The sequence below is a fragment of the Canis lupus genome, chromosome 3, assembly GCF_003254725.2.
Source record: "Canis lupus dingo isolate Sandy chromosome 3, ASM325472v2, whole genome shotgun sequence".
In the NCBI taxonomy this organism is placed as follows: Eukaryota; Metazoa; Chordata; class Mammalia; order Carnivora; family Canidae; genus Canis; species Canis lupus.
In genome coordinates this window covers 20,046,583-20,073,830 of record NC_064245.1, presented here as the reverse complement: position 1 = coordinate 20,073,830, position 27,248 = coordinate 20,046,583, and the positions used below count along the sequence as shown (strand labels likewise).

Genomic DNA, 27,248 nt, shown 5'->3' with positions numbered 1-27,248 from the left:
CTTTCTTTCTTTCTCTCTATTCAGCTCTAGAAGCCACTGGCAAGTTAATCCCCCAGAACTTCATTTTTAGTTGGTAACTCTTTTGCTAAAAATGCTAAATGTCTACTCACTGCCTCCTAAGCCTGGGAAACAATGACTCCCACAAGCAACTTATTTCCTATTTCTTCTCATCACTATTGCCTGACTACAACTCATAAGGCCTGAGTCTCTGAACATGCCAGGCCATTCCCAGCTCTCCTTTACATAGCCCACTACTGGACCCTTTCCCATCCTCTTTACCTTTACTGGCTCACTAGAAGACCAATTCCTCTAAGGATACTTTACTGACAACATTAGTCTCATCGGTCTTTTGTCTTACTTCATACATAAGCCATAGGAATAAACCAATATTTCTAGTTTGTTCATTTAATTATAGGAAAACATTTTACACTATTATGATTTCAAGAGGCAGTGGTGAGACCCTAAAAAGTAATGTAAAGTGGAATTTTACCAATTAAGTCACATATTTAACATAGAGAAGAGCTGACTGATTAAAGGAAACTTGTAACAAAACATTTTAAAAATAAAAATAAAATTGTAATATTAATAAGCATTAGCAGAGAGGTATGTTTGGTTTGTGAAATTTAAATATTCACAAATTAGTTTTAAATATTGAGTCATGATTTATGATAATCAACAACTTCCTGATTTGATTAAGTTTGGGAGTTAAGCAAATACTTTATAGTAGAAAGTATTATTCATCAGAAATAATGTTTGAATTGCGTTTTAATTGTAAGGATTTTAATGATGTCATATTTAATAATTTTGATAAGATTTTAGTGATAAAAATTAAAATTTCTATAATACTTTGCAGACTTTTATTTTTTCATTTTTTTTTTTTTTTAAAGTTAATTCAAGAATTCCTGGGATAAAAAGTCCTGGGTCAGTCCAGTGGTTTAAGAGTCAGGATTAAGACTTTTTTTCTTTTCTTTCTTTCTTTTTTTCTTTTCTTTTTTTTTTTTTAGGGGGAGGGGAGGTGGATGGGTGAGGGAGAGGGGGAGAGAGAATCCTCAAGCAGTCTCCATACCAAGTGCGGAGCCCAATGCAGGATTCCATTTCACAACCTTGAGATCACCACCTGAGCCCAAGCCGAGTCCATCGTTAATTGAGTGAGCCACCCAAGCGCCCAATACTTAGCCGACTTTCTAAAAATGTACTTTCAAATGCATTATGTAAGTGGGCCTTCATAACAACATTTTAAGATCATAAAGACTGGCATTCCCATTTTAAAGATGAAAAAACTAAAATTAAAGAACCACATATATCTGTAAACTAATTTGATTCTCAACATTGAAGGGTGGTTATTCCTATTTTTTACTTTGGAGAAGAAACAACTGAACCTGTAAGAAGTTAAATTATATGTCCATAGTCACTAGGCTGTCAAGTAGCACATTTGTGATTTATAAATCCCAGTCTGTCCAATTCCAAAATCTCTGTCTTTCTGTAGTTCTTCCAACATGTTCCACGATATATCACAAAGAACACATACCATGACTGGAAGTAAAAATATTTTTTATTGGGGCACCTGGGTGGTGTAGTCAATTGAGCCTCAGACTCTTGGTTTCATCTCAGGTCTGATCCCACGGTCTTAAGATCAAGCTCCACCTCTGGCTCCCAGCTCAACGTGGAGTCAGCTTAAGATGTTCTCTCCCTCACACTCTGCCCCTCTGCCTTGTGCTTGTGCTCTCTCTCCCCCTAAAATAAATAGATTTAAAAAACATAAAATAAAAATACTTTTATTGGGTATCTACTAAATATATCAGACTTCATCATTTATCCTAATGATAATCCTTACAAGTAGTTTTATTTTAGAACATGACTCTTAAATGGTGCTTAATATATGCAGGCATTACATTAGCAGAGGGGGATAAAAGTTTGAGAATACAGATGACAAAACAGAGGACAATAATCACACTACTAATAAGTAGGAGACAGGGTCTGCAACTACATCTATAAGAATCCAAAGAAATATTCACACAGAATCTTCCTACTAACTTTAATCGTTGCCAAAAGAAAAAATAAAATCCACAACTATCCCATAACTTTGCTGAATTTTCTCACAAGTATAATTTTCATGATTTTTTTTTTTTGCGTGAGACAATTATAAATTATGAGCCCAAAGCTTTGATTCTCCACTAAATACTATGTTGGGAATGTAATAATTGGATTCTCTTTCCTCCCTTGACTATTCAAAGACCAGCTAGCTGTTCTGGTGTTGAAAATTATTCTTTGTTGGCCAAACTTTTCTGTGTATAACTTCAATTATGTATTCATTCAAAGTTATTATGGTTTAACCACACTGGATTTTATATCACTATATTAGTTATAGAAGGCAACGTCATTCTGTATGTAAAGTATTTGAGTTACTACAGAGCACAATACAGAAAGAGGAAAAACATTTTTTTTTTACTTTTGCCAATTTTCTTGGCACCCAGTTTAAATACGAGAAGGTCAAATTATGTTGGAGTCCCTCTATCTCCAGTAAAATATATTTTATGAAAGCAATCTCTATGTTTAGGTCACATTATCTACTTTATATACACACAAACGTACATAAATATCTCCTAAATAACCAGAAAATAGATGTATTTGTGTAAAAAGAAATAACATATAAGAGAGAAAAAAAGATCTTGAATTGTACTCTTGAATCTATTAAAAATTTGCTGCATTACCTTAAACAAGAAAAGTCTCTGAGTCTGTTTCCATTTTTTATGAGATAAAGATAGCATTAACTTCCACCTATGTGAAAATGTGAGGTGTCTACCTTAAAAATAAGCCCAAATATTAAGAAACCTACCATGCCACTTTAGAAAGAGCACCATATGACAGTTCAGTTTATATTGGTCTTCTAGTTGAGTTAGACACAGCTGAGGAGGTAAAGGAGCAAAGAAGAGGCCAAGGCAGAAAATGCTCTTTCCAGATTTTTCTACACCTCATTCAACAATCATGGGAAGGTTATTTAGTTTCTCTCTGTCCAGGTATGTCCTTCTGTAGTATCAGGGAACTACAAGAAATAAATAAATAAATAAATAAATTAATTAATTAATTAATTAATTCTTTTTTTTCTTTCTTCCTTCTTTCCTTCCTTGAGATCCTTTCTTCCTTCTTTTCTTTTTCTTTAAATTCTCCTAAGCCTGGAAAAATGAACCACCTTGAAAAGCTCCAAATAATCTCATCAGTAATTTTACAATAATTAAAATCAGGTAATAAAGTCTTTCTTTCTTTCTTTCTTTTACATTTCATTGGCAATAAAGCTTTGGCCTAGAGGAAACAAAATCAACTCAACTCAATGAGAAATTTTAAAAATCAAATTGGCCATTTTATATTGGAACAATAAATTTCGACACAGTTAATTTGCTGACTTATATGTGAGGTTTGCATTTATTTATTCCCTTCTTCTACTCTACTTTTCTAAAGCCAGACCTTCCACAAATGGCAGATGCCTCTGTTACTTGTGCCTCCAGCCTTGACCACTTCCATGTACACATTGACCTGATTAACAACTGCCAGCATCTCTTTACCTGAGGGCTTTCCTGACCAGTAAGGCCTGTTCTTTTTTTGCTTGTAGCAGATTGGAAATGTCTAAGAATTAATGGCCCTCCTGTGTAGCCCTCATACGATGCTGTGCAAACACCTGAGCCCCCTCTGAGGCATGGGTTCTATACATTACCCAGAGTTCTCTAGTGGATTAAGGGCCCTGTTGCCCCCACACGCTTTCCAAATGCCTTCCTTTCCCTGCCCCGCTTCCCCACTAGGCTATTTTCTGCGACCTGCCAAATAAACTATTTAAACATGAGTCTGTGTGTCAGGGTGTGTGAGTCTGTGTGTCATCTTTCATCCAAAAAGATGAAGATCTTACGGTTTTGTGGTGCCAGAGGTCACCAGGAGCTTCTCAATATGACCCACTGCCTTGATATACATTTCAAGCATTGCTCCCAAACTCTTATTTTTAAAGTGCAAATATGATTGGATAGCTTCTCTATTTTTTTTCAGGTTGAAATTCAAACTTCTTTGCATGATATAAAATATCTATGGAAATCTAATACTTGACTAATCTTCCAGACTATCCCCCTTTTTTGTCCTATGGTGGGAGTAGAGTAGACACCAGGGAAACAATATTTAGTGGGCGTGGACTATACTAGCACTTGTACTAGTTGCACTATATGTGTTATATAGTCATAGCACAAACCTACAAGGACAAAATTTACCATTTTACAGGTGAGGAAATTGCCAGCGAAATAATTGACTGAACATAGTCACTCTGCCTCTGACCATCTAACTTTTATTCAAGTCTAAACCCCTTCCATTCTGTGGCCTCCTCACTCAGGGTCACCAAATATCCTAATTTACCTGGGACACTGCCTGTTTGTTCCTGTTGACCCAGAGCAATTATGAAAAGCACCGCTTTTCACTTTCAAAAGTATCATCCTGGTTTTGTGGGTGAATTATATGGCCCCTCTGGCCATACTCTAAATCCATCATGTGATCATCTGTTTCTGGAATGCACTATACTCATGATTCCATTTCTTGCCATGTGCTGTTCCTTCTGCCTAAAATGTCCTTTCCTTCCCTTTTCTCCTGGAAAAACGATGTCCAGGGCTCAGGACTCTGCTCTTCTTTGTCGTCTTTGGGATATCTTTCCATTCTTCTAGCTACAAAAAAGGGGTTTGGTATGCTCCTCTGTGCTCCTCATATCCCATGTTTACTGTTATTACATTATAATTTTTTGAGTATTTGTCAGTCTTCTCTACCAGCCTGTGAATTTCTTAATATTTGGGCTGTACCTTCATTATTTCTGTATATCCACAGTGCCTATAATTTCCCATGGCTGGGCAGACGCTTATTAAATATTTGTTGAATTATTGGATAAATGACATAATAAAATTTGAAAAACCTAGCCATCTCCAGAAATTATGATAAAAAGTAGAAATGGGCTCTTTCAAAAGGAGCAGGTTTATACTAGCTAGCTCTGATTTACTTTACCTGGAAGCTGCTTAATTCTGAGCAATTGTTTAGACAGCCTCTGATCTGGCATCAGCATTCCTACCCAGGCTATCCTATGTCTATCATGTGCCTCAGGCTCCATTTGAGTATTTTCCTGTCCTCTCTTCTGGTTAGGAGTCAACCTGTCTGGGTTAGAATTTTGGCTCCACCATTTCCTAGCTATGTGAAGCCCTCAAATTTCTTTCCCAAAAGGAAAGGTGCCTCGGTGTTAATGGGTGCTGCCTAAGAAAGAAAAGGAGGACGGTCATTTAGAAAGCCTGAGATGATACACCAGATTTATGTCCAATATACACTGACTCTGCAGGCTCCAATGTAAAAGGCCACACTGATTCTTTCTGTATCGAAACTCATGACCAGTAGGCTATTCTCTAGGATTCTCTCATCCTCTACTCTAGCCAAATGAATTACATGCTTGTTAAGAAACATTTATGTTGGTTCCTAAATTTTTCTACCATTTATACTTGTTATTAGAATTACACAATTTTAATTAAATACCACATAAACTGATAAATAGGAGTGTGAAAATGGCAGGTGTTTGTTATGAAATCTAAGGAGGTTGTTTTAGAAAGACTTAATAAAGGTAAATCTCTGTAAAAAGTGCCATCCAAGTAGGCTTATATTTTTTAAGTGTCTGTGTTTTTTAATTGATGTATAGTTGACATACAATGTTATATTAATTTCAGGTGTAAAACACAGTGATTTGACAATCTCTATATTATACAAGTTCACAATGATAAATGTAGTTACCATCTGTCACCATACAACGTTATCACGATATTATTGTCTATGTTTCCTATGCTGTGTTTCTATCCTTATGACTTACTTATTTTATAACTGGAAGTTTGTACCCCTTAGTTCCCCTCACCTAAACGCTAAAGTAGGTTTATTAAGAGACACAACTGTAAAACATTTGCAAGGGGACAACGTAAAAAGCCAGAAGAATCTGCACTAAGGTCAGTTCCCCCTGTCTTTAGATCCTTGCTCCAAGGAAAATCCCATACATATAAAGTATGACCTATGTGGTAACGAGCAAAAGACAGTATGGAACTCCAGTTGGCAAATTCATAATCAAAGACAAGTCCTTGGCTAAGAACAAAAATATTATTCTATATATATCTACTTATTATAAACAAAAAAGAACTTTTAGAGTTATATAAGCAGTCTGTTAAAGATCCTTTGTCTTAACTACCTTTTTGATTTACCAACTATAATCTGATGACCTTGATTACACTGCAGTAACCAATAACCCTCAAGTCTCCGTGAATAACGCAACAAACTTTACTTCTTGCTCCTCCTGAGTTTGCAGGTCCTGGAAACCTGTCCTCCACGGATGACTGTCTGAAGCACTTACCATATGAAACATGTACTCTCCTAGGCCAACAGAAAAAGAGAAAACACCAAGTGGTGCACTTCTCTTCTGCACATTAGCCAAAACAAGCCACATAATCACATCTAAATTCAAGGATGTGGAAAAGCATAATGCTCTCATGTGCCAGAAGGGGAGGAGAGCTGGAAATACAGGTGAGCAGCAGGGATGTCCACTACATGAGCTTCCTACAGTACCTAGCACACGAAATAGGAGAGCCTCTGCTTGATTACATGAAGGATTTTGAGGCAGAGAAAAAGATAGTTTTTTCTTTAAATAATTAAAATAAATATTTAAAATTGATAGCTTAGTGATTATATTTTCAAGGCCATTCTTTATTTCTGAGAACTCATAACCAATTAAAGTAATTCTAGAGAAGACTTTTAAATAATACTTAAGTCATGAGCCCCCAAAGTTTAATTCAGTCCACATAATTTATTCTGTCATCAAAATGTAAAATATATTCCCCTAATCATGCATTCTGCTTTTATATCTAAAAAGTAAAGAATATTAATACATTAAAAACCTCATACTCCAAAAAATCCATATATCAGTCGACTGCCAATATGGTGGAATCATTAAAAGACCTAAGATGCAGAAAGTTCAATTTAAAAATATTTTGAATTTCAAAAATGATTTTAAAAATCATGCAATAATAATCCTTAACATTTTTCATTTTCCTCTTCCTTCTTCTTCTTCTTCTTCTTCTTCTTCTTCTTCTTCTTCTTCTTCTTCTTCTTCTTCTTCTTCTTTTCTTCTTCTCCCTCTCCTCTTTTTTTTTGCATTATTATTTCATTTTTATTTCATTTTATAGCTACATTTTCAATGGCAATTTTCAGGGCAGCTGCATTTAGTGTAGATACTGTATTTTTTTTCATTTTAAAATACACTATATCACAGAAATATATCTAACTCTTTTTAACTTTTTAATTTTAATTACAGTACAGATAACATACAGTGTTATATTAGTTTCTGGTGTACATTGTAGTGGATCAACAGTTCTCTACATTACTCTGTGCTGATCATGATAAGTACTCTTTTATTTACCCCCAATTCAGTACAGTTTTTTTTTTAAGATTTTATTTATTTATTCATGAAAGACACAGAGAGAGAGAGAGGCAGAGACACAGGCAGAGGGAGAAGCAGGCTCCATGCAGGGAGTCTGATGTGGGACTCGATCCCAGGACTCCAGGATCACGCCCTGGGCCAACGGCAGGGCTAAACTGCTAAGCCACCCAGGGATCCCCTTCAATAGTTTTTATTGCATCTTTAAAATATTACAAATAAGTCTGAAAAAAATCATCTGGCATCTTGCTGTTTCTGTAGCTAGAAAGCTTAGATCTTATTCATCAGCCTGAAGAACTGTTCCTTTTTCAGAAACATAGGTACCACCCCCAAATTTTCTGATATCCTTATTTTTAACTCTTGTGGCTTCCTAGATCAAAGTAGCTGAGTCTGATACAAGTTCAGTATCACTTCCTTCAAGAGTTAACTCATCTTTCTGGGTTTGAACAAGCAACACCTGGCCTCATCTGAACCCTGCAGATACATTTTTCACCCAAGAAATTTGGATTTCAACAAGAGAATTATTCTCCTGAATAACATCATTGATGGGGAAGTGAGCACACACAGATCACATCTTGTAATGGAAGCGCAGTGTAACACCCTTGATCGTGTTCTGCACTTGACTACAACTAGTGCGAACAATAGCCAATTCCTTTCCCCACCATTTGTCAACTCGGAGTGTCTTCTTTTTCTTTCCAAGGAGATTGAGTTCTACGTTGATGTGATTAAAATCCCTTCATAGGGTCCCTCTGGGGCCCTTCACATTAACAGCAAGTCCCTTAAGAGTGATGTTGGCATTTTCTGGAATGTCAACAGTCTGATTGCCAAGAATGGTCTTCATTCTCACAGTAGGTGGGGCAAAAACAATAAATGTACTCTTAATCCCCTTCACCTATTTCACCCATCCCTACACCCACTTCCCCTCTTATAACCACCAGTTTGTTCTCTATAGTTGAGTCTGTTTCTTAGTTTCTCTCTCTCTCTATCCCTTTGTCTATTTGTTTTGTTTCTTAAATTCCATGTATTGAGTGAAATCATAGGGTATTTGTCTCTCTCTGACTGACTTCTTTCACTTAGCATTATACTCTCTAGCTCCATCCATGTTGTTGCAAATGGCAGGATTTCATTCTTTTTTATCGCTGAATTATATATATATAGTTTGGCTATTATAAGTAAAGCTGAAATGAACATAGGGGTGCATGTATGCTTTTGAGTTAGTGGGTTTGTATTCTTTGGGTAAATACCCAATAGCAGGATTACTGGATTATAGGGTAGTTCTATTTTTAATTTTTTGAGGAACCTCTATACTGTTTTCCACAGTGGCTGTACCAGTTCACATTCCTGCTGGCAGTGCATCAGGGGTTCCTTTCCCTCCACATCCTTGCCAAGCCTTGTTGTTATGTGTGTTGTTGATTTCAGCCATTCTAACAGTCATGAGGTGATATCTAATTGTAGTTTTGATTTGCATTTTCCTAATGATGAGTGATGTTGAACATCTTTTCATGTGTCTGTTTGCCATCTGGATGTCTTTTTTGAGAAATGCCTGTTAATGTCTTCTGCTTATTTTTTAATTGGATTTTTTTGTTTTTTAGGTGTTGAGTTTTATTAGTTCTCTATAAATCTTGGATACTAACCCTTTATTAAATATATTATTTGCAAATACCTTCTCCCATTCAGTATGTTGTCTTTTAGTTTTGTCACTTGTTTCTTTGCTCTCCAGAAGCTTTTTATTTTGATGTAGTCCTAATAGTTTATTTTTGCTTTTATTTCCCTTGTTTGAGGAGACATATCTAGAAAAATGTTTCTATTGTTGATGTCAGAGAAATTACTGCCTGTGCTGTCTTCTAGGATTTTTACCATTTCAGGTCTCACATTTAGGTTTCTAGCCCATTTTGAGTTCATTTGTGTCTATGGTGAATGAAAATGGTCAAGTTTTCCCAGCATCATTTTTTGAAGAGACTGTTTTTTTTTTCTCATTGCTTATTCTTATCTCTTTTGTTGAAGATTAATTGACCATATAATCATGGGTTTCTGGGTTTTCTATCCTGTTCCATTGATCTCTGTGTCTATTTTTGTGCTAATACCGTACTGCTTTGATTACTACAGTTTGTACTATAACTTGAAATCTGGAATTGTGATGCTTCTATCTGTTTTTCTTTTTCAAGCTTGTTTAGACTGTTCATGGTGTTTTGTGGTTCCATACAAAAATTTTAAGATTATTTTTTCTAGTTTTATGAAAAATGCTGTTGATATTTTGATAGGAATTGCATTAATCTGTAGTTTACTTTGAGTAGTATACATATTTTAACAATATTTGTTCTTCCAATCCATGAATGTGGAATATCTTTCCATGTGTTTGTGTCATCTTTGATTTCTTTCAACAATGTCTTACAGTTTTCAGAGTACAGGTGTTTCATCTCCTTGGGCAAGTTTATTGCCAAGTATTTTATTATTTGGGGGGCATGTATATGAGATTGCTTTCTTAATTTTTCTTTCTGCTGCTTCATTATTTGTGAATAGAGATACAATTGATTTTTGTACATTGATTTTGTATCTTGTGACTTATTAAACTCATTTATCAGTTCCAGGAGTTTTTTGATGGAGTCTTTAGAGTTTTCTATATATAATATTATGTCATCTGCAGATAGTTAAAGTTTTACTTCTTCCTTACCTATTTGGATGCCTTTTATTCCTTTTTCTTATCTGGTTGCTGTGGCTAAGCCTTAACAGTACTATGTTGAATAAAAGTAGTGAGTGAATATCCTTGTTTTGTTCCTGATCTTAGGGGGAAAGCTCTCAGTTTTTCAACATTGAAAATGATGTTTGCTGTGTGTTTTCCATATACGGCTTTATTTTTTGTCCAATCTAAGTATTGCTACCCTGACTTTCTTCCATACCCATGTGCTTGATAAATGCACTCCCAGCCCTTCACTTTCAATCTGCCTGTCTTTAGGTGTGAAATGAGTCCCTTGCAGGCAGCATATGGATGGATCTTGTTTTTAATCCATTCTATCACCCTATTCTTTTGATTGAAGCATTTAGCACATTTACATTCAAAGTAATTACTGATAGGTATGTTTTAATTGCCATTTTGTTACTTGTTTTGTGGTTGTTTTCTCATGATGAGTTGGCTTTCTTTAGTGATATACTTGGATCCCTTTTTTTTCTTTTTTGCATTTCTCCTACCGGTTGTTGATTTGCGGTTACCATTCAGTCTGTATAGAACATCTGCATGTAGTAGTTTAAATTGATGGTCACTTAAGTTTGAACCCATTCTTTACTCCTCTCCTCTCCCTGCTTTGAGAATATGGTGCCACACACTTTACATCCTTTTACTTTATGAGTCCCTTAACAGCTTTAGTCCAACAAATGGCTTACTAGAGGGCTAGGCAATGAGGAGGGGGTGTCATTTGTTGTCCATTTTATTCTCAATATAATCCTTGCTTACCTGATGGATGGCTTATTAAAAACAGTAATACCTTCAAATTTTTATTTTTGTCTTTAGAAAGAATAGTAAATTATGCTTTTATTTAACTTCTAAAATTTTCGTGACTAATTGGTATGCTTTCCAATCTGTCTATAATATTTTTTGAGTCACTAGTGAAAACTTATATAAACAAACTATTATAGTATAAAAAGAAATGAGTTCTATTTAAAATACTAAAGACAGATCATCCACTTTTTCTTTTCCTTTAGTCTAAGCAGCAACCAAGTGAAGCATGTAGGGATGGGGAGGGAGAAGCTATGGTTGGAAAGAGCTTCCCTGATAATTCAGGTAACCCTCCCACCAGCACACCCTCACCGCCAGCTAAGGATCTGTGTGCAGGAGGGAAGTCACAGCACTTGGGGAGAATTCTGCTCAACTATTTACTAAGTTTACCATTACCTGGAACAAATTTCCTAACACTTAACCTCATCTCTTCTTGCGATAATTTCTCTCCTAGTGTTACCCTGAAGGTTAAATAAGATAATAACCATAAAGAGCCTTAATGCTGTATTTACATACAAACTGGATTGAAACTTCATATTGAGGTCAGTATAACAAGTTACCATCAAGATCTTTAAAAATAATAATCAGCAATTAAATTCAATACTTAAAATAGCAAGGACACCTACGCACATGTCTACTACTTAATTTCCATCAAGTTGATCTTTTTTCTTATCCTTTTTGCTTATTTTCCTCAAAATTTAAGAAAAGGTGTTTACAAATAGCCACTACCCATTGGTAGGTAATAAAATAAATGCAGTGGGTTCTAACTAGCATTTTTAAATTAAATAAATACCACAAATGTGAAACAAAACACATCACATGATTTCTCAGCAAGAACTGTTTACATTGCAACAAACGTACATAAATTATATTTCTTACTGTATATTTTTTAAAGTTTGTAAAATATTACTCTAGAACAAGGCCAAATGAAATCTGGTACACTTCCTACTATTAAGTAGATCTCCTTTCATTTCATCATTTCTTTAATTAAGAATAAAATATAAAGGTTTTAGCCATCTATCAAGCCAAGTTTTTTTGTTAGCAACTCTTATATCATTAAATACTGTTTAGAATGATTCTTACATAGCTAGTATCTCAAGTAAAGCAAGTGTACACGAGGTAGAACAAGAAGTTGCCTGCAGTACACCCCAAGTTACAGCTGCTGAGAGAAAGTTCAGTGGTTTTCCACACGCAGTGCCCCAGCACTGGAGCAGACGGTGGATCCATTTAGATTTACACTCCTCAAAGGAGGGACTTGTCTCACTGACATGGCTTTAAAATATCTATATCCCATCAAGGACAGAATGTAGTACAAGAGGAGAGAAAACAACTTGTCACCATGAGGCGCAGAGACTTGATGCGTGGCAAAGTGAGTCCTGAGGCAAACCTTTCTGATCGTGCCTTCCCATCTGGAACAGGGCACCAACCCAGGGTTCACACACTGGGCCAGCAGAGAAACACTGTCCTGAAAGACATGTAAGTAGAGACAGATCGCAGAATCATCATCTGACCTTTATAGATCATTTACATTGTTGTTCAATCCTACATAATTCTCATTCCAGGATTTAGTCATGGAATCAAAAAATGCCATTTTTTTGTAACAAGGAATCAAAAAATGCCATTTTTGTAACAAATCTCCCTCTACTCGGGAAATGGCTCAACTCATCCTGTGCTGATTAAATCAAACTTCTGACACCTAATCCGGCCTAACTGAGATTAGCAGTCCCCTTTCAAATCCTGCCTCAGTGAGGCTAATGTCTGCGGGGCTGTGCTCCCCATCCAGAGCACCATCCAGCGCTCCTATGAAGGTGCCACCCGACAAGAAGCCTTTCTGGTTCATCACTGCACCACAGGATGCCATGAAGGAACTCATAGGCTGTGACAAATCTAATACCCTATTACTTGCATTTTTTTGTACTGGGATTTCATTTGGTGACATCACTGGATACAACTGAACTTGAAATCTGTGTGACATTTTTGCAGGTGTTGCTTTTCACCAAAAAAAAAGGTTATTTTACATAGTTTAGCCACAGTGCAGTGCTTTGGGTCTAGAACTAAACCTCGGGAAATCTAATGAGGTTGAAAAGAAAAGTGAAAGTTAACGGCCACGGCTTTAACAAAGGCTCGTCTTCCCTCAGGCTGTAAGGAGTCAGTAACTGAGTTCAGTAACTGAAAATTAAATTAGAAGAAAATGCCACCTCTGCAGCTACTGCTACCTTTAGCATTAACGGTAATATAGAGCAGGGTGGGGGCCGGGGGTTCTGCTGAATAGAGCCATCGGGAAACTCTCAGAGCCTCCAAATGGTATGGAAATCTGCTCTTACACCGTGTTACAGGATTCCTCTGGGTTGTGTTTTGCTGTCTCTCTGTCTTCCTTTTCCCTCATGCCCACATTCTTGTAGTCTGTTTCCTCTTCTCTTCCTTCCATCCTTTTTTTTTTCTCCTGTTACTCTGACTTAATGTCCACTTTCCCCCCTCCCCTACTTCCTCACTTCTTTTCTCAACAATTTGGTTCTTTTTCCTCTCCGCCCATATTTATGTCTATGCAAGACTAATCCAACCAATGTCAAGGTTCCTGTGTTGTGCCCTGCTCAGAATCCGAGAGAAAACAGCTCAGGATTCTTCAGTGCTGGGAAAGCATGAGGCTTTTGATTTTATCTGGTCATATCAAATGAACAGGAACCACTTTCTGGGGATGGTATTATCAGGTTAAGTGATAAGGGTGGGCAGGAAGGACTTGTGGGCAGTGGCCTATATTTTTTTAAAAAGGCAGGGGCGGGAGCAAAGAAAGGAAAACAAATTAGACCGTATCAGGATCCCTCCTATTCTTCGAATAAGCATCTCTAAAAAACAATCAAGCAAGGTTGTCAATTTGGCCAAAAATCAGCGATGCTTTAGTATAATAAGATAGTACCGCCACTCCTTTACTTCTAAACAAATTACTAAAAAATCTAACTATATTATACAGCAATAAAGAAATAAAGGCTATTTTATCATAATTTGATTATGCTACAAAGCACTGTGCATAGCAATTCGTGGATCTAATTTTAGTTGTAATAATCTCTTGCCCTGTTATGTAAATGGGAAAAGACTTTCTACAGGCTTGAGATAGAGATAAGCTTCGGATCGAAAGCATGCAAAAGCCATGGTTCAATTACTCTAAAGTGATCTGCATCATATGTTACAGTACATCTTTCTGCCTTTGCACAAAAGCTAGTATCTGCTGCAAATTAACCATCCTTTTCTAAATGCCTACAGATGCCCTCTGAGAGTTTACGGATTCAAATTAAACCCAAGTCCCACAACTACAAAATAATAGGGGGCATTTAAAAATTAAAAATACTTTCTCCTTTCATGACTTTCCCTCATTTTTGCCCTTACTTTTCAGTAAGCTTTGCCCTTTGCTTATGTGTTCAACCTGACAGCAAGTATACAACAGTTCTCACTTCTAGCTCTGTGGGCCCAACCATTCTGCAAAAGGGTGAACCACCAGAACTATTCCAATTCCACCTGTCTCTGCAGGCCGAAAAATTCAAGTTCTGGTCCCTGAGCGGACCTCATCCTGACCCAACTTCACATCTCAGAATGCAAGAATCTCGAGAGAAAGGAGGAGAACACTGTACCCATCCTTATTTGCCAGGGCTCTTCATGTGCTCTTTGAAATGAAATTTATAATAATCCAAAATTTAGCTCCCCCAGGAGGGGCAGGTCCTGAGGGACGGCTAGAACCACCCACAGGCTTTCCCCTTCACTGACCCTTCTCTTTCATCTCCTCAGGTTGTGGCTTTATTGGCTCTTACTGCAGACTGTTTGCACACTACTGAAGACATGGTGTGGACCATTGTCAACCCTTCTCCCATGGCTCTGCCATGTGGGAAGGCATGGTGATGTAGGCATTAGACACCCTGGGGGAGGACTCTCCTTGGTCCTACTTGAGTCAGACACTCTTTTCCCATGGGCCCTCCCCCAACCATGATGGGGAAAACTGTTTTGTAACTAGTGGTGCTCACTAAGACTGATCCAAGCAGGATTACAACACACGTCCACTATGCATGGGCTGTGGCTTTCTCAGTTTGCATGAAGGCTGCAAGACAAGAAAAACAATGAAAGGATAGATGGTGATGTTTGATGCCAAGCACGTCTTTTTAACCTTTTTTCTGTTCAATTTAAAAATTACTGCTATTTCCAAAATAATCACTTTATTCTGGGATTCGATACCTATATTGTTGTCACAGGGGGGCAAATATTTGTGTGCGTGTGTTATGTAACATTTTCAATACTAACTTTCATTGTTCAAGAGATTAAATATTTCTAGAGAGTAGCCAGGCTGGCTCATAAAGCCTACTGTTGATTAAATTAGAACTGTTGGGATGCCTGGATAGCTCAGCGGTTGAGTGTCTGCCTTTGGCTCAAGGCATGATCCTGGGGTCCCCGGATCGGGTCCCACATTCGGGCTCCCTGCATGGAGCCTGCTTCTCCCTCTGCCTGTGTTTCTGCCTCCCTCTCGGTGTTTCTCATGAATAAATAAATAAAATATTTTAAATTAAAAAATAAAAAATAATTAAAACTGTTATATCTAGGGGCGTCTTGGTGGCTCAGTGGTTGAGCATCTGCAGGCTCCTGTATGGAGCCTGCTTCTCCCTCTGCCTGTGTCTCTGCCTGTCTCTCTCTCTCTCGTGAATAAATAAAATCTTTTTTTTTTTTTTAAAGAACTGTTTTAGCTAAGCAACACAGGATAGAATACAGAATGCCCATTACAGAGGTTTTGTACTGTTTTACTTTTTGAATTTATAGATGTTATGTCTAGGTTCTCTCATCACCCAGACTACCTCACTCTACTCTCACCTCAAAACAAGCAATAATTTTCAAAAGCAGATGTTTGCTAAATTCTCTGTGCTATTCTTTTCTCTCTTTATATATTAGAGTTAATCACAAAACTGAAATCCAAAACATAGGATGCTACATAAGTTTTTGGAATATGAAAAAGAAGATATTACTTCAACCCAAATTGCATGCATTTGTTTTCTTCTATCCCCCTCAGAAGTTTTACTGCACTTTTTCAAATTTTTTTTCTGCATAGCTCTTTAAATACATCGTCATGACAAGGAGTGTTGTCAGATAAGGGAGAATGAGCTTTAATTCAAGACTTTATTAGGTCACCTACTGGCATTGGCTCAGTCATTTAATGTTTCTCAGACCCAGCTTCTTCACCTAGGCCATAATATAATATGTGGAGATGCCTGGTAAACTGTAAAGTAACCTACGAAAATAAGGTAAAAATAATGTACTCTATCAATCAAGACTCAACCAGAGAAACAGAATCAGTATATATGTTTTAAAATGTATTTTATATTTTGCATATATTTTTATATAATTATACATAAACACACATACTTTATATAAATATATGTACAGAATGTGTGTGTGTGTGTGGACTTATCACAGGAAACTCCTGGCTAAGCAGTCTCTGCAAGGCTTTCTCTCACCAAATGCTAGAACCCAAAGTGCACAGAGAGGCAGGAGCGAAGGTTACCAAGAGGCTGAGATCCAACAAGTATAGACTAAAACATCCATCCTTGTTGCCCCTGACCTTGGTGACGAGGGTAATCTGAAGAATCAGGGGCTCTAACCATGGAGCCAAACACATGCTGGCTTGGGAATCAGAGAAACTGAAGGAAGATCAGGGAAAGGGAAGGCATTTGTAGGCCGAGCTGCTGCTGCCTTCCAACAAGGCAAACAGAACTATCTTACAATTTTCCTCTCTCTTGGCCACCTGGAGTCTCTGCTCCTCAAGGAGAGCCCAGCCCTTTTTGAAAGACTTCTACTAGATTAAGTCAGTACTACCCTTTGATTAACTCAAAACAACTGATTTGGAGCTTTACATCTGGAAAGTCCTTCAACATTGCACCCAGACTCTAGTATTTGATAGGATACCCAGTAGAAGGTGTGTACAGGCTGCTGCCTTTCTTGCGCTCTCCACCTCTTGTGAGAAAATCTTCCTTAAAGCCCACATGAACCAGAAGCAAACTAAAAAGGTAATTCTGGAGAAGGGAGTTCAGTGAAGATGACACATCACAGAGCCATTCTACAATCAATAAAAGTGATCTCTATCCTAGGAGACAAATATAAGTAGCCTACTCTACAAATGCCAAAGATGACCCAAAGAGTCATTCTCTGCTCTTGTTTTTCCCTCCTCTTCCTGCTCACCCCTCGACCCAATCCCATGCACCCATTCTTCCTGATAAACAGCGTAGCTCTGTGGCTAATTGGTCCCAGGTGGAATGAGTACCCATTGAGGGGGCCTTGCTCTTCTCCTTCCGGCTCCCAACTCGTCCTGAGCTCTACATCATTAAAAATGTAGTCACTCAGTCATGGCCTAGTTGTGAACATAAAACATCGCCACATCACTACATTTTGCTTTCATTTTGGACAAAGTATGTTTTTCCTCTTCCTTTAGGAGTCAGCCTGGGCCCTCCGCCTATGTTCTTGCAGTGCCTTTCTCACCTTAGGCTTGGCTTTGAGGAACAGGTTAAATGTGTATTTTTAAACGAATTCACTTCCACTGTTTCTTTCTTCACTCTTCTGAATTGTAAGGAGTATACAGGTCAAAGCACAGTAAGGATGGGGCTATTTGGGGAATTTGTTTTCAGTGCAGTCACAAAATAAATTCCTTAACTAGACCTTCGGGTGTATCTTGATAATTCATGGTTACTAGTGAAAGAAACTTTTGACACTATAGGTTCCCAGGATCCTGACTAAAGTGAAGTTAGATTTATTGTCCATTATATCCCTAGTACTAAGGGTACTATTCTCACAAATTATAGCTTCAAGCCTTTGCCAAATAGCTCCCAAACCTGTACCTGAGGAGACAACAGAGGCTTCATTCAATATTTCCACATCGAGTCACCCCTTTTGCCAACCCTAGCATTATGTTGCTTCTACTTTCCATAAGGAGTTCTTGTTTTGTCCACTGTAGCAAAACCTCTGCCACACAGCCCTGTCCTAGTATCTTGGGGCTCCATCCTGTTGCTCCAATTATCTTCTTGGTTCTCTGCTTCAATCTTGGCACCTATGAAGCTAGTACTTGGATGTATCCCTCACACCAGTCCTCACTCAGAGGTCATCAGCAACCTCCGAGTGCCAGTTGCTATGACTGGATGTCCACTACTTATGGGTAGATCTGGAAGAAGCCTTCGCTCCATCAGCCTGCATCACTTCTCTTTGCCACCAGGAGTCATAAAACAGCCCTTGTCCTCTCCCTCCCTCAACATCCTATTCTAGTCACTTGCTGGCATATACATTTCTCGCCTACTTGGGGGTCAGCCTCAGGCTGACTGCACAACTGTCCCAAATGCAGCTGAAAAACTACTGCCAGAACTTCTCTTGTGAGCTTACCCTAAGGCTGTTTGGGTTCTCAGTCCCTACCAGGGAGGTCCATTTTACCACTGATCAACTGTTGTGGTTGGTAATTCTGAACATTTGATTTTTTTCATAGAGATGCAAAAGTCATGCAAAAGCCAAAGCATATCAAGAATAAATTTCACAAATCACACTGTTTCTGTGTTGACAAAATAATTAGACACAGAGCCCATGAAAGTCTGAATGAAGCAATTATTGGTGTTGATTAGGATCAACAAGATTTAGAGTTAATATAGAAAGGGACTTCTTTCTCCTTCTTTCCTTGCTTTTCTTTTCCTTCTTTCTTTCTCATTCTGAAACATATAGTTTTGAGACAGGAATTGTGCTAGCCATAGAGGATACAAGATGGATTTATGTATTATAATATATCGGCCCTTTGAGTTTTTATATCATAGAGATTGAGACAAATGAAAAACAAAAGATTACAGCTCATGATGAGAGTCTACAGAAATTAAGGTGCTTGATTTTATCTAAAAATATTAGGAAAGGCATTTTAAGGAAATGAACTTGAGTTGACTCTTTGAAGAATGATTAGGATGAATTCAGCAGACAGATAAGAAAAGGGCTTTCTTTTGGAATAGAATGGCAGAGACACAGGTAAGTGGGGTATCTTTATAGAAGTGCAGGGAGCTCCATGTTGCTGGTATCTCGGATTGGTGCAGGAGCAGTTGTAAAGCAATGAGTCTGAAAAAGTAGAAAGGTCTAAACTCATGAGGACTTTGTAAGTCATGCTACGAAGTCAAGATTTTATCCTGCAGCAGATGAGGAGTTACTGGTGGATTTTTAATCAGTGGAGTGACATGAATTTGTCTTATACTGAAGGGGAGGCTATACGAAAGAGGGGAAGGGGAACAGTTAAGAAATTTCTAGAAAAGTTCAAAGTTCTGAAAATCTAAAATAAGGAAACAGCAAGGCAAGTGGAACAGACATGGAGAACTTCTTCAAGGATGAAGGCTCTGTCATTTCTGTAGAAAGTGGGAAAACTCAGAAGTCATTTTCGTTCCCAAGATTCTTACGGCTGAGGCTATAGTGCCTGCATTAGAGCTCAACTTTACCCTCCACCCAATGCTACTTCCGTGCCCTTCCTTCCACTGATGTTGATTTGAAGCAGAATCTGCATCCCAGAACCCAATCTGTAGCAGAGAATGAGTCAAGAAGGGGTGGAAGCAACTAAACTTAGAGGCCAATTAGATATGGAGTTGAGGGAAATGAAAGAACCTCAGAGAACTCCAAGAGTTCAAGTTGGTGCTGGATAGAATATGGTAAAGCCAACTTAAGTGATTATATCCAAAGATGATAAGACAATAGGTCTGCTCAAAAGATCACGTGCGACATTTGTGTAAAAATTATTCACTATACATTTGGCTAGCAGAGCATGGGTGAGAATAGGACTAGAGAGAAAACCTTTAATGTCAATAAAACACAAGCAGTAGCTATAGATGCAGATGATTATGAGAAGAATATCTTGAATAAGGTAAGAAAATGAAGGGAAACAGATTTCTAAGCAGCTCTGAATTCTTCAGTCATTCCAGCTGCAATCTCAGTCCCTAAGTAACTATGTAATAATAGCCATTATTGTCCACTTTTTCTTGATATTCTTTCTAATTTGATATGACTGTCTTTGCTGGTATGTGAAGTTGTTAAAGGAAGGAGCTGATTTTATTTATCTTTTCAGCCCAAAATATCTTACATGAAATAGGGGCTAATATTGAATGGATATGGCACAAATATTAAAATGGAGCAAGACCCAACTGAAAGTTGGAGCCTTCAATGCCCTCTAGGCTAAAGATGGTTGCTCTGAAGACTTGCAGGCCTGTGCAACACCCACTTCACTGCTTAATCTGTTTTAGCATTTCTTATATCGAAATATCAGGTAATAGTAGAATTTTGTGCCAAATTTCTGCTTAAGGTCTAATGACTGCCTTTACTTTATGCTGGCTCTTTAGAAAGTCTTCTTTTCATTTTGTATGTGTCTTCCATTTCAAAGTCATCAGCATACAGTAGTCCCAAATGGCTCTCTCAACAACTTTTAAGGATCCTCACAGCCAGAAGAACCTCTCAGAGGATCAGAAGCACAGCTAATACCAGCTTATTACATCCTTACACATGAATAAAACAAGCTAGACCTATTATACAGCTGTTTTCTCACCATTAGTGACTGGGAACTGATCTAAAAAAAATATGTAAACTTAACCATCCACCTTATCTTTCTCTTGGCAGCTGAATTAGTCAAGTTTAGTAACTATACCATACTCTTGCCCCAAACACCCTTACAATTCCAGGACTACACAGTGGGTAAAATTAGAATATAGTCAATCCACAGTATCCCTGACAAGTACTGGACCTGAGCAATTCAATGTCTAGACTAGTTGTTTCAGTCAGGAGATTAACTGGCTTATCTCAACCCCAAGGGCAACTTTTGGCTCACATCCAGGAAGTCAGCAGTTTTCAGGTTAGACCCTGACTGATCAAGCCATCAGCTGTTTGCCTAATCCCAGCATCATAGAATTACAGAACAAGACTTTTCCACACAGTTTTGGGTCTGAGCTGGCTATTTCTTTAAGGTTTAGTATGCTATGTTAATAATTTTTCCCCCAGCTGGAAATTTCATAAAAATGGCACATTCTTTGGCAATACTAAAATAATTCTTTACCTAGAAAGAAAAAAGTATATACAAATAAATTAATGTTAAACTGTTATAAATATCAATAATATTAGCAATACTAGTGTGCTAATAATTTTATATTAATAAAAATTGATATAAATATTAATATGTAACAATTTATATATAATATCTTCTGGATATGAACTTAAGGAGCACTGCTTCCAAAATTTAACTTATTCTAAAAAAACTAAAATATTCTCCAAAACATTTAGAGCATTTTTTTCAAGTTCATTTTCCTTTCTTAAATGGGCCATGGTGATTATTAAAAATCCTGAGCCCTCTCAGTGCTGAGGACCAGTATGATGCAACGGAATAAGTGTGAGAAAAAGAGTTTAAATTCAGACTCAACGGAAGTTGGGCAAACCAATGATCCCCCTCTGGGCTTTAGTTTTCTCCTTACAAAAGATGGTGTAGTCAGTGAGGATGTCCCAGAGAGGAGTCCTCAGCTGCTACCCTCCAGTTCTAAACATTCTATTGTCAGGGGACCACAGCCTAGGGCAGAGGTAGTTAAAGAGGGTGTCAGAGAAAGTGTGAGTAAATGAAGACTAAGATGGGCATACTTTATAATGTCATTGTTGCAGGTGTTGAAAAATCAAAATTTCCAGGAAAAAAATTAAAATTCTCACTTTTACTTCTTTTATTTTCATTGGGCCAAAAACATCTATATGTTTGTAAATATCAAGAGACACTTTTTTTTTTAAGATTTTATTTATCCATTCATGAGAGACACAGAGAGAGAGAGAGAGAGGCAGAGACACAGGCAGAGGGAGAAGCAGGGTCCATGCAGGGTGACATGGGACTCAATCTCAGGACTTCAGGATCATGCCCCGGGCCGAAGGCAGAGCTAAACCGCTGGGCCACTGGGGCTGCCCCAAGAGATACTTTTTAAATATGCATTTAACCTGAGTGTTTTGTGTTCTATAAACAAAGCTATTAAATCAAAAGATCAGTGCTGAATAAAATTGCTACTATGATGATTATTAATTATAGTTAATACATTTGACCCTTAATCTCTGCCAGGTATTGTGCTAAGAGTTTACTTCAATTATTTTGTTTAATGCAGCTGATAAACATTACTTCATTAACGCTACCTGTGTGGTAGCTATTATTTATATCCCTATTTTATAGGAAGAAAAAAGAATTTGGAATTCAGAGGGGCTAAATAACTTGCCCAAAGTTACTCAGTAACAAACGTGAAATTGAAGCCCAAGTCTGTCCAGCTCCAGAATATAGGTTCTTAACCATGACATTTAATATTACTGATACTCAATATTACTAAATTCAAAAATTTATAAAATTTTATACAATGGTTCTTTTTAAAAACAAAACAAAATGAAACCTATAAGACATTCATTAGATTGTAATGCTATTTTATGGGACTTTTATTGAGACTGGCTAAGGGGCTTTATGGACTCAAAAACTGGAAACTGACTACTGCAATTAGTTGTTCAGAATAAAAGCCAGGCTTGAAAGTCCTTCTTTGCATTGAATTTCAAATGTTCCACTTTGAATGAAACAGATGTTGAACTTTAGATTAGTTCAATCTGCATTAGATTTATCCTGTGCACACAGTAAGATAGTACTAACATGGGCACTTACGCTACTTTCTCTTTAGGGACACCTTTCCCCAGACCAGCTTCATCTGCAATTTAAAAGAGGTCTTTTCAAAGAAACAGAGGATTTTACTTAAAAGCACAAGAATTAGTCTAGTGGGTCTGAACCATGGTCCATCCAATATTCCCTCTCTTCTAGGAGCATACAGGGGCATATCATGTGATGGTGGTCTTCTATCATGTGAAACTCAAAAGGTTAGGGATACACCCGGAGACTTCTTGATATTTTTCTGACATGTGTGAATTTAGATTAACCTTTCTAGAAGCCTATATTTTAGGTTTTCATGACATAAAATTTCCATGTATCCACTACCTTTTGAGTAAACGAACATAGGAAACATCTTGGATTTGTGGATTCCAGCCTCTCTAACATGAGTTCAACTGACCCCTATTCTCCTTTAAGGCTTGTCAGACCCACCACAGGTTTATCAAAGATTCGATTATTTACTGAACTCCTATTCTCTGTTAAAAGGGAAGTTAGCAAGTGTTAGCTGTTAAAGACAGATGAACACCAAAATGAGACTTTCTTCTTGATAAAATCAGAAGGATGGAGTAGGAATTTTAAAAAGGATTAGCTTTGGAAGTCAGCAGCTATTGGAAGTGTTTTATGTAGGGTGCAGCGCCTCTCCAAATGACTGAGCATAGTGTGGAAGAGTATATCAACAGGCTGGTGTGCCCCTAAATCCCCAAAGAAATCAATCTAATTGTCCAAGTACATTAAACCATCTTTGCTAATTGGAAAATACAAATCACAATTCTGTTTGTTCTCTGAGCATAAAAGAGAGACATTGATATACAAGTAGAAAATGAGAACATACCACTAAGCCCCAAAACTTGGGCATCTTCTCAAAATAATTTAATTAATTGAATAATAGTTTAAATAATAGTTTAAATAATTAAACTACAACCAGGAAAGAAGGTGTACAGGTTTTACTTTTATCAGTCTTAAACTTATCTGGCTCAAGCTTTAAGAGGTTCCACCTGTTTCCCACATGTTTGGATTCAGTGTACAACCTATATTCACTCTGTATCCTTTATGACTTCACGAGCTTCAGCCATATAATCTCTTAGCCTTTGCCTCTCCAGTCTGTAGAAACACTTCTCTAGTCTCTCCTCATTTCTTTGTTCTTCTCGTAACAAAAATTTAAATTTCATAACCAAATTTAAATTTGGTCATTTAAAAATTTTCATGTTGAATATATTTTCTTAGTAGGTTCTAGCTAGTGTTGGGAATACAAAGAAGTCCAGACTGAACTGAGTTCCTTCCCTCAATCTACAGATCACTAAGAGGTATTGCATTGGTTCCTCCCAAAGAACCCAACTCTTGAGTTTTGTTAAAGTCCCCTCCAGAACTTTCTGTTTTTAGGCTCTGTCTCACCTCTATGTTTACCACCTAGGGCTTGAAGCAAATACCAAAAGCAATCCTATGACGATAAAGTTTCTAACACTGCACGATGGTATTGAGAAGGAGGCTGTGAATTTTCATTTGTGCAGGCACACAGCTCTAGGGATCATTTTTGGATGGATATCTCAACACTTGAGCAAGAATATTCCCAGACTACTCTTCAGAATGCAGCAGCATCTTCCCATGTATATCTACCCACCTTTTCTGCACTGCCCTTCTACAAACCTCTTCAAATACACCATTTTCCATTAATATTTAATTATTATAAAGATACATTAATCTCTTCTTTTGCCAGCGCAATTATATAATACAACCCACTATGAAGCTATATAGTATTTAAATATGTTCAATTATTTATAATATAGTTTGTTACATTTTGCTCATGTTAACTTTTTATATTGTTAACATCTTGATGTGACTGTTCCTCAAACACTGTCACCTTCTTTTGGGGCATGCACCTGGACTCCATTCCTGATCTCATCTTGCAGTTAGATGTAACCATGTTGGTGGAGTTCTAGCCAGTGAATTGTGATTGGTGGATTGCCCTTCCAGATAAGTCCCATGGAAATCTTTCTGGTACTTTCTTCCATGTTTTCTTCATTATTCTGGATTTATATAAATGAGCATGACATCCTCAGAAGTCATATCTTGAAGATGGAGGAGCCCAAGAGATGAAAGTCACCTGGAAACCTAGCCTATCAACAGAAAAACCTTTTTTTACTTACATGAGTGAGAAATAAATGTTTTTTGTGTATAAACCATCATATGCTTATAACACATTACATATTTTATATGAGTTATAGATTGTCTTTTGGCATAACTAAAAGTTTTGTTCAGTTTGAGTAAATATTTAATAGAAATAAGTATTATGATAAAATAATGTAATTAGCATTTATTGCAGCTCTCCTGGCAGTCATTGGCAATGACCTACCAGTGATTCCTCTAGGCACTGCACATAGCCTAGCATGTTTAGTTCCCTCACTATCCTTTTAGTTAGACATAACCAGTGAACTCTCCAGGATAAGCAAACCAAGGATCAGCAGAGTTAAGTTACCTAAAATTACTGAATGGCAGAGCTGAGATCCACACCTGTCTGTCTGGCACCCAGCCTATATTCTTCCCACTATACCATGATCTTTTTCCCCAAGGTTTTTTTTTTTTTTTTCCTTTCATCACCTAAGGCCCCTAATTATGCCATGTCCTTAAAATGAAAAGATGCAATAAAGTATTACTTGAGTCATGACCACAAAAAAAAGAAGAAGAAGAAAATAAAACAACTTAATAAAATAAGAGTTTACAGCTATGCTTGATTTTCCACCGGTCAGTACAACAATTTGAGGAAAACCACAATAACCAATTCCATGATGGAGTCCTCAGAATTAGTAAATCATTGATATGAGTATTATAAAAGTTATTAACAATCCAAAAAGTATGTAACATCCTAGAAAAGAATAAAAGATGGATTAGAGCATTGATTGTTCACTATATCCATCATGATCTTGCTAAGAATAAATAAAAGTGATTGCTACGGTAACACTTGTATTTTTATGACATATCTGCAACATCACAAAACCTCTTCTGGTCTCCACAGGGATTCTCTTGAGTTTCTCTTGGAAGGGTATAACACATTTCTGCTGGCTAGCAAAAATCAGTTTGAAGTTGTGACTTTTAACATTTGTTACAGCTTTGATGCAATGAGTTGTCCAAACAACTCATTATTCTTAGTGATCTGGAATAATCATTTTATATTCAAATACAAATGTAGAAGGAATTTAACTCTGTTTTCATTTGAAAGTCTTTCCATTTCTTCTCTCAGTTCTCCAGGAATGCATACATACCTACTTTACCCACCAGAGCTCTTTGTGGCTTAGGAAACAATGCTAAAATCTCTTTTCTTTTCTTTCTTTCTTTTCTTTTCTTTTCTTTTCTTTCTTTTCTTTTCTTTTCTTTTCTTTCTTTTCTTTCTTTTTTTTTAAAGGATTAGTTTTCAAAGAACAGTCCTCATTTAACTACTTGTCTTTTTTTTCCTCCTCAACTCTAGAATAGAAATAATCATAGCAGAAAGGGCCTAAATTTTCTACTGTACTACTGTAAGCCCAGTTGACTTTTCCTGTGCAAAGTAAATATTTTGTTTGGGGCATCTAAAATCTTGCAACTCTCATCCTGAAAATTACACGAAAATGAAAAATCTTAATCAGTAGTAGCAAGTAGGGGTTGCTAAAAGTACTGAAATATAAGTACTAAAATATTTGGCCATTCCAGGCCATTTGCAGATAACACGTGTGACTGCAGTATTTCTTGGCCGTATGTCATCTATTTTTTAGAATGTCATTCCCCATTTTGTAAGAAACTGATAAATCTTGAAGGTCTCCTATTAAAAGTTTAAAGAGGATATAGTCAATCTTTTTGGTATTTCTTTTATATATTACATAATGACTTAAAAATAATCCTACACCTACATTGGGTTTCTTCAGGAAATGAAAAACCCACACTCATTGATAAATTTTATCCTCCCTAAATACAAGAACAAAATATGCAATTTTGCTAACTAAATGACTGAAGGTGGTTGTGCAAAGTAGCAATATTCATATCCAATCAAGACAGTTTCAGTACTCTTTCAAAAAAGTGAAATATCTTAACAAAGTTACTGGGCATGAAAAATTTTACAAAGAGTTGGTGGGTATTAAGGTGTGCTAGACAACATCATCAATATACATGGAATTCCTTCTAGATGTTTATCTCCGAGTGTTGCCATTGTATCTCTAACTCCGTTTTTGCAGGTGACAAGAAAGCTTGTCTAAATTTCTTCTGATGATTATGGCTGTTTGTCTGAGGAGCACCCATAATACAAAAGAATAAGAGCCCAAGAATAGAAAAATCTGCACTCCAGACTGCAGCATTGCGGTTTGCCTCCACAATATTGATTCCCCTTTCCTTCTACATCCACTTATTGAGATATTTTTCCCTCATCTACTCTGGTTCCATGTGGCCTAGAAAGAGCTTTGCCACTCTGATTCTGTGACTGAAGCCCATGGCCCAGGTGCAGTCAGAATTCCTGTAACCATGGGGCACCTGGATGGCTCAGTTGGTTAAGGGTCCAAATCTTGGTTTTGGCTCAGGTCATAATCTAGAGTGGTGAGACTGAGCTCTAGGTTGGGCTGTTGGTGTAGTATGGAGTCTGC

General features: G+C 37.1%; 1 long non-coding RNA gene and 1 pseudogene across 3 annotated transcripts; both read right to left on the bottom strand.

Moving 5' to 3' along the window:
• Positions 1-1,534: 1,534 nt before the first annotated feature.
• On the bottom strand, positions 1,535-25,584 carry LOC112653923 (uncharacterized). 3 transcript variants are annotated; one of them, XR_003132630.3, is made up of 6 exons: positions 25,121-25,584; positions 24,506-24,761; positions 14,975-15,048; positions 12,303-12,429; positions 2,837-3,043; positions 1,535-1,734 (listed from the first exon to the last, which is right to left on the bottom strand). It is a non-coding gene; the product is annotated as an uncharacterized LOC112653923 (long non-coding RNA). The 3 variants fall into 3 exon arrangements; XR_003132631.3 differs by having other exon boundaries at positions 12,352-12,429; XR_007409724.1 differs by having other exon boundaries at positions 25,365-25,584.
• On the bottom strand, positions 7,393-8,956 carry LOC112653922 (60S ribosomal protein L9-like; annotated as a pseudogene).
• Positions 25,585-27,248: the final 1,664 nt, after the last annotated feature.